Raw genomic sequence first — 7620 nt, 5'->3', positions numbered from 1 at the left:
TGAAGTGGGTCTCTTGTAGGCAGCATATATACGGGTCTTGTTTGTGTATCCATTCAGCCAGTCTGTGTCTTTTGGTAGGAGCATTTAATCCATTAACATTTAAGGTAATTATCGATATCTATGTTCCTATTAACCATTTTCTTAATTGTTTTGGGTTTGTTATTGTAGGTCTTTTCCTTGTCTTGTGTTTCCTTCCCAGAGAAGTTCCTTTAGCATTTGTTGTAAAGCTGGTTTGGTGGTGCTGAATTCTCTTAGCTTTTGCTTGACTGTAAAGCTTTTAATTTCTCTGTCAAATCTGAATGAGATCCTTGAAGGGTAGAGTAATGTTGGTTGTAGGTTTTTCTCCTTCATCACTTTAAATATGTCCTGCCACTCCCTTCTGGCTTGCAGAGTTTCTGCTGAAAGATCAGCTGTTAACCTTATGGGGATTCACTTGTATGTTATTTGTTGTTTTTCCCTTGCTGCTTTTAATATTTGTTCTTTGTATTTAATTTTTGATAGTTTGATTAATATGTGTCTTGGTGTGTTCCTCCTTGGATTTATCCTGTATGGGACACTCTGTGCTTCCTGGACTTGATTAACTATTTCCTTTCCCATATTAGAGAAGTTTTAAAGTATAATCTCTTCAAATATTTTCTCAGTCCCTTTCTTTCTCTCTTCTTCTTCTGGGACCCCTACAAATTGTATGTTGGTGCATTTAATGTTGTCCCAGAGGTCTCTGAGACCGTCCTCAGTTCTTTTCATTCTTTTTTCTTTATTCTACTTTGCAGTAGTTGTTTCCACTATTTTATCTTCCAGGTCACTTACCCGCTCTTCTGCCTCAGTTATTCTGCTATTGATCCCTTGTAGAGAATTTTTAATTTCATTTATTGTGTTGTTCATCACTGTTTGTTTGCTCTTTAGTGCTTCTAGGTCCTTGTTAAACGTTTCTTGTATTTTCTCCATTCTGTTTCCAAGATTTTGGATCATCTTTACTATCATTATTCTGAATTCTTTTTCAGGTCGACTGCCTATTTCCTCTTCATTTGTCAGGTTTTTTGGTTTTTACCTTTCTCCTTCATCTGCTGTGTGTTCCTCTGTCTTCTGATTTTGCTTAACTTACTGTGTTTGGGGTCTCCTTTTCGCAGGCTTCAGGTTCGTAGCTCCCGTTGTTTTTGGTGTCTTTCCCCAGTGGCTAAGGTTGGTTCAGTGGGTTGTGTAGGCTTCCTGGTGTAGGGCACTAGTGCCTGTGTTCTGGTGGATGAGGCTGGATCTTGTCTTTCTGGTGGGCAGCTCCACATCTCGTGGTGTGTTTTGCAGTGTCTGTGGCCTTAGTATGATTTTAGATAGCCTCTCTTCTAATGGATGGGTTTGTGTTCCTGTCTTGCTAGTTGTTTGGCATAGGGTGTCCAGCACTGTAGCTTGCTGGTCGTTGAGTGGAGCTGGGTCTCGCCGTTTAGATGGAGATCTCTGGGAGATTTTCGCCATTTGATATTACGTGGAGCTGGGAGGTCTCTTGTGGACCAGTGTCCTGAACTTGGCTCTCCCCTCTCAGAGGCAGAGGCCTGATGCCTGGCTGGAGCACCAAGAGCCTGTCATCCACATGGCTCAGAATAAAAGGAAGAAAAAAAAAAGAAAGAAAGAAAGAAGAAGATAAAATAAAATAAAATAAAGTAAAATAAAATTATATAAATTTATTCAAATAAAAAATAGAAAATAATTATTAAAAAAAATTTTTTAAGTAATAAAAAAAAAGTAAGAAAGAAAGAAGCCACCAAACCAAAGAACAAATTCACCAATGATAAGAAGAACTAAAAACTATGCTAATGAAAACAAAAACAAAAACAAAATGTACAGAACACTAAGACAAATGGTAAATGCAAAGCTATACAGACAAAGTCACACACACAAGCATACACACACATACACCCTCACAAAAGGAGAAAAAGGGAAAAATATATATATATCGTTGCTCCAAAAGTCCACCTCCTCAATTTGCGATGATTCGTTGTCTATTCAGGTATTCCACAGATGCAGGGTACATCAAGTTGACTGTGGAGATTTAATCTGCTGCTCCTGAGGCTGCTGGGAGAGATTTCCCTTTCTCTTATTGTTTGCACAGCTCCTGGTGTTCAGCTTTGGATTTGGCCCCGCCTCTGTGTGTAGGTCGCCTGAGGGCATCTGTTCTTCGCTCAGACAGGACTGGGTTAAAGGAGCAGCTGATTCGGTGGCTCTGGCTCACTCAGGCCGGGGGGAGGGAGGGGTACGGATGCGGAGCGAGCCTGCAGCGGCAGAGACCAGCGTGACATTGCACCAGCCTGAGGCGCGCCATGTGTTCTCCCGGGGAAGTTGTCCCTGGATCACGGGACCCTGGCAGTGGCGAGCTGCACAGGCTCCCGGGAGCGGAGGTGTTGAGAGTGACCTGTGCTCGCACACAGGCTTCTTGGTGGCGGCAGCAGCAGGCTTAGCGTCTCATGCCTGTCTCTGGGGTCCGCGCTGATAGCCGCGGCTCGTGCCCATCTCTGGAGCTCGTTTAAGCGGCGCTCTTAATCCCCTCTCCTTGCACACCAGGAAACAAAGAGGGAAGAAAAAATCTCTTGCCTCTTCGGCAGCTGCAGACTTTTTCCCGGACTCCCTCCCGGCTAGCTGTGGCACACTAGCCCCTTCAGGCTGTGTTCACACCGCCAACCCCAGTCCTCTCCCTGCGATCCGACCGAAGCCCGAGCCTCAGCTCCCAGCCCCGCCCGCCCCGGCGGGTGAGCAGAGAAGCCTCTTGGGCTGGTGAGTGCTGGTCGGCACCGATCCTCTGTGCGGGAATCTCTCCGCTTTGCCCTCCGCACCCCTGTGGCTGCGCTCTCCTCCGTGGCTCCGAAGCTTCCCCCCTCCGCCACCCGCAGTCTCCACCCGCGAAGGGGCTTCCTAGTGTGTGGAAACCTTTCCTCCTTCACAGCTCCCACCCACTGGTGCGGCTCCCATCCCTATTCTTTTGTCTCTGTTTTTTCTTTTTTCTTTTGCCCTACCCAGGTACGTGGGGAGTTTCTTGCCTTTTGGGAGGTCTGAGGTCTTCTGCCAGCGTTCAGTAGGTGTTCTATAGGAGTTGTTCTACATGTAGATGTATTTCTGATGTATTTGTGGGGAGAAATGTGATCTCCACATTTTACTCTTCTGCCATCTTGAAGCTCCTCCCCCTATTATTTATCTTAATTGCAAGCTTCCACTCTACTCCCTCTTTCCCTACTCTAGAGACCTCAAAGCTATATGTCGAAATGCTAACATCATGGGATCAAATCTGCCTGGATCAGAGTACCTGCATTGGGAATTGAGGGAGCCAGAAATACACCTGTGGTGTTAAGCCAGTGAAATTTTTGTATTAATTTGTTACTGCAGCATATGTTTGTCTATCCTGACTAATTCAGGCCAGTCAGATTGGAATTTTGTCGCCTTCCTATATTCCCTTCTATCTCACATCCAAAGAATCCCTGAGGTTGCTTTCCTTACTTAGGAGCTCTCACATGCCTTCCCTGAAGAAACGGACCACACATTTCTGCTCTTTACAATGGCAGTATCCATCAGATTGCTCTGATTTAATTGGACTGCCAGTTCCAGCCCTGCCTTGGTTGCTTGCCACCCAGGTTCCAATTTGGAGAATAGAGAACATCCCTAATACCTGGATGCTCTGTCTCCTGAATCCTGTACCATAATGGAGTTGCAGTTTGCCTTTAAAATCCGGCAGAAACATGCCTAAAAAAAAAAAAAGACAGCTTCAAAAAGAATATTCCCAGTTGTTAATTTAGTGAGAGTGAAGTTATGTTAGCTCATTGAAATTTAATTGCTAATGGGTTATAAGATCTTAGGAACTACAGGCCCAGCATCTGTCTCTTTTTAGTGTCTCAATTATCACCACAATAATTTAATGGCATCCTGTTGAAGAAGCATCATTGACATGCTAATGAATGGCACTCTGCTCATTTCCATGAACTTCTTATTCCTAGGTGATCATTTTAAGCCAGGCATTTTAGATTTCCATCATTCCTTGGCCACACAGACTGACTTAAATAAAGACCAAAATCATATATTTAGAAACAACAACAACAACACTTGCTTAACACTAAATTGCAAATGTCTTAAACTTTAGTCACTTATAATTTTATAAATACGAACCAAAATTGAGACAAACCATGAGAATCCCAGTATCTATTTCATTATCTAATTTCATCATGACCTTTTGCATTTAGGTTCCTCTATTTGGCTGTTTCATCGGTGTTCAATGACTGGTCCCATCTGTAATATTTTGCTTTTCTAATTAATTGTTTATTTTCTTGATCTTTCATTTTTATTTTTAAGGTTATATTAGCTTATTTGTTCTTTATTCATTTTATTTAATTTATTCCATATGCTAGTATACTGCACTCTGACTTTTATTAAACACTGAGTTGTAACAGCCTAGATTTCCAGATACCTCAGAGCCTTTTAAGAAGGAGGGAAGATCTAAATACCTAAACAAATATATATATATAAATACATTTAACTTTCTCTTTGTTAATTTAAAAACAAAATAGAAGCTGTTACAATTTAAATTGAGATTTGTAACTGGCTTAAGAATGCACAAAAGTAATTATTTTGAGGGTTTTACTTGATATATTTCATGATCATAAAAAAGATGATTTGTTTAGAAAACACTGAGTCTTTATTTTTAAAGAACAGTTGTTACCTAAGTTGCCATTGGAATTAATGTAGCATGGATTTTAAAAGGCTTTGCAAAATAGAGATTTGTGTGGTCAAAGGAGTTGAGAACAAAAAAGAACAAGCCACAAACTGAGAGCGGTAGGTATGAAATAAAGAAGCATTTCTTGGTGGTGAAGTTCACTCAGTTCTAGCATAAACTGAAGAAGGTTTGGGAATTACCTGCCCTGCAGACATTGAAAAAGAAGATAAATACTAATCTGTCTGGGAATACTTCCATGACATCCTGTCTGAATTTAGTCAATTTAGCTGATTAGATGTCTCCTTGTGATTGGGTATAATTCCTGAAATGGTAAACAAGAGAAAAATGCTATCACTTGGGATGTTTTGACTTCAGTCAAGGAGTATGAGCTGAGCTATGCGTGGAGCACGATTCACCTTCTCACAGTGGCCTGAAGATTGGGTATCCTGGCAACTTAGACTTATGATGTGAAGAATGTGAACCCTAGTATATGGAGTACATCCAATCCAAAGAACATCCATTTCTTCTGACTCTCGAAGGCAGTGTGAAGTAAGAGGCAGGCAGTTATCTCAAGAGTTTTGGAGAGCTCATGAAGAACCCCAAGCTGCTTCTCCTCCACTGGTGACCAAAGCTGAAAGTGGAGGAGGGTCTGTGTGTTCACAGCCAGCCCTCCTGGCACCCACAGATGATTATGTCAATGTTGAACATGAGAGTGGAGCCCAAGCAGTTGTTTCTAAGAGATATGACATAGAGTGGAGCATCTTGTATCACAGGTGGCAGAGGCTGGAAGACATCCACACCCCTGCCAGTGGTACCCAACCTCAGAGCAGACTTCCCAGACACAGCTACCTTGTAGTCCCTCTTCCTGAGAGGAAACAACATTGAGTTCATTCTTCGTAGGCCTGGTGAAGAGGGGTCAGTGAGCCCTTCACTTCTGATAGAGGAATTGAATGGGGGAGGCAGAAGATAATATACACAAAAAACACTTTTACTTGAAATTGAAAATGAAAGATATAAGCAGCGAAAGTCGTTTTGAGTAAAATAGACTTTATCAGAAGAGAACTGTAGGCTAGAGAAATGATATGAATGTTAAGTACAAAGAATTATATATGTAACTAACCATACCTGACATTTATACATATGATTTGCGATCACTGATCATGGTGGTTAAAAACAAGTGCTTATTAAGTACTTACTCCATTTCAATAAATAAATACTGCATACCTAGTATATATAAGGTAATGTACAGCATGCTGTGACTGCTACAAAGGCAATGTTTCCTTTCTGAAGGAAATAATAATTTGTGGAGGAAAAGAGAGAAACTAACATTTGTTGAAACGTAACTGTATGGCAAGCATTGTACTAGGCACCTTTTATGTGTCTTCTCATTTAATCCCTGCAATTAAATAATGTTGTCTCCATTGCCCTATCTCATAGCTGAGGAAACTAAAGCTCAGAAAATTAAATGGCTTGCCCAAACTTAGTACGTGATCCAGCCGAGATAGCATGCAGGTAATTATAACACAGGGAAAAATGTGACTAAGATATTGAGAAAGTAAATAAAACAGATTTGTTCCATCCCCTTTAAAATAGTTATTCAGGTCAGTGACCCAGTCCTTAACCCATCACGGTATGTATTTTCCTACCCTTTTTGTCTGGGACATAAACTGGTCTCTTTGCATCTCAAAAATCCTCCTCTTTTCGATCTTCTGGATCTTCTTAAATGACAGCTCCATCCTTCCAGCTGGTCAGACTAAGATGCTTAGTGATTCCTGACTCTTCTCTTTCTTTAGCACCACATATTCAGTCAATTAACAACTCATGTCAGTTCCACCCTCAAAATAGATTTAAAATGTGAGGTCACTGCCATCACTGCATTCCAAATCACTGCCATCTCATGTCTCCTTTCTCTATTATTGCACTAGTCTCCTAATGGGTCTAACTGCTTCTGTCCTTTATACCCCATCAGCCTCTTCTCAACACAACAGCCAGAGTAATTCTGTTAAACCAGATACATCATGTCTATTCTCTGCTCAAAACATTCCATTGGCTCTCCATCTCATTCGGAGAGAAAGCCAAAGTTCTTACAATGTCCTGTGAGGCCACCACTCCGTCTGGTCCCTTGCTATCTCTATGACTTTATTTCCTACCACTTCTCTTTCACTCAGTTCAAGCCACACTGCCCACCTTATCTTTCCGGGAATACACCAAACATGTACTTATCTCATGGTCTCAGGTTCCACTTCCCAGGAACATTCTTCTGTCAAATATTTTCCTGGTTTTATAGTTCATATCTGCAAAATATACTAATTGACAGTGTTTTTGGAAGGACATATGCATGAGATGCCTTAAACTATTTATATTATCTGAACCATTGAGTTTTCTTCTAAGAATTCCTCCTCCATTACAAATGTAAAAATTTCTAGGCGGCGATATATAAGTAGTACAGTATATTTGTGAACACTATCAAGATATGAAAAAATATAAATGCCAAAATGATGGGATTCTTTAAATAAATTGTGACACTTGGTCCCATGGACTACTGATTATCCACTGAAAATTATACTGCAGGACAGTATTTGTTGAAAATGTTCCAACAAGTTACCATTCTATAAAATGACTAAAATATGCCTGAGCCAAATGAAGGGGCAAACCAGCAGGGAGCTCCATATGTGTCAGTATATCTGGGACACTAGAGCATCACTAGGAAAATAATGAGACTAAGAAAAGCATATTTATCAGAACATCTTTTTGGGAGAGCACTATTTTGAGGGAATAGATACTTCAATGTGGCAATCAGAGTGGGTCTGGGGTGGTGAGCCCATACTCTAGTATTAAAACATGGTCATGAAATTTTCTTTTAAGTAGAGTACACCCAATTAACTGTATGGCTTCTTTTTTTAATTTGCTGATTTCATTTCCCTATAGGGCTTTTA

The sequence above is a fragment of the Balaenoptera borealis genome (genome assembly GCF_965194805.1).
Source record: "Balaenoptera borealis genome assembly, chromosome: X".
NCBI lineage: Eukaryota > Metazoa > Chordata > Mammalia > Artiodactyla > Balaenopteridae > Balaenoptera > Balaenoptera borealis.
The sequence above is the reverse complement of the archived record's forward strand: the minus strand, read 5'-3'. Positions refer to the sequence as shown.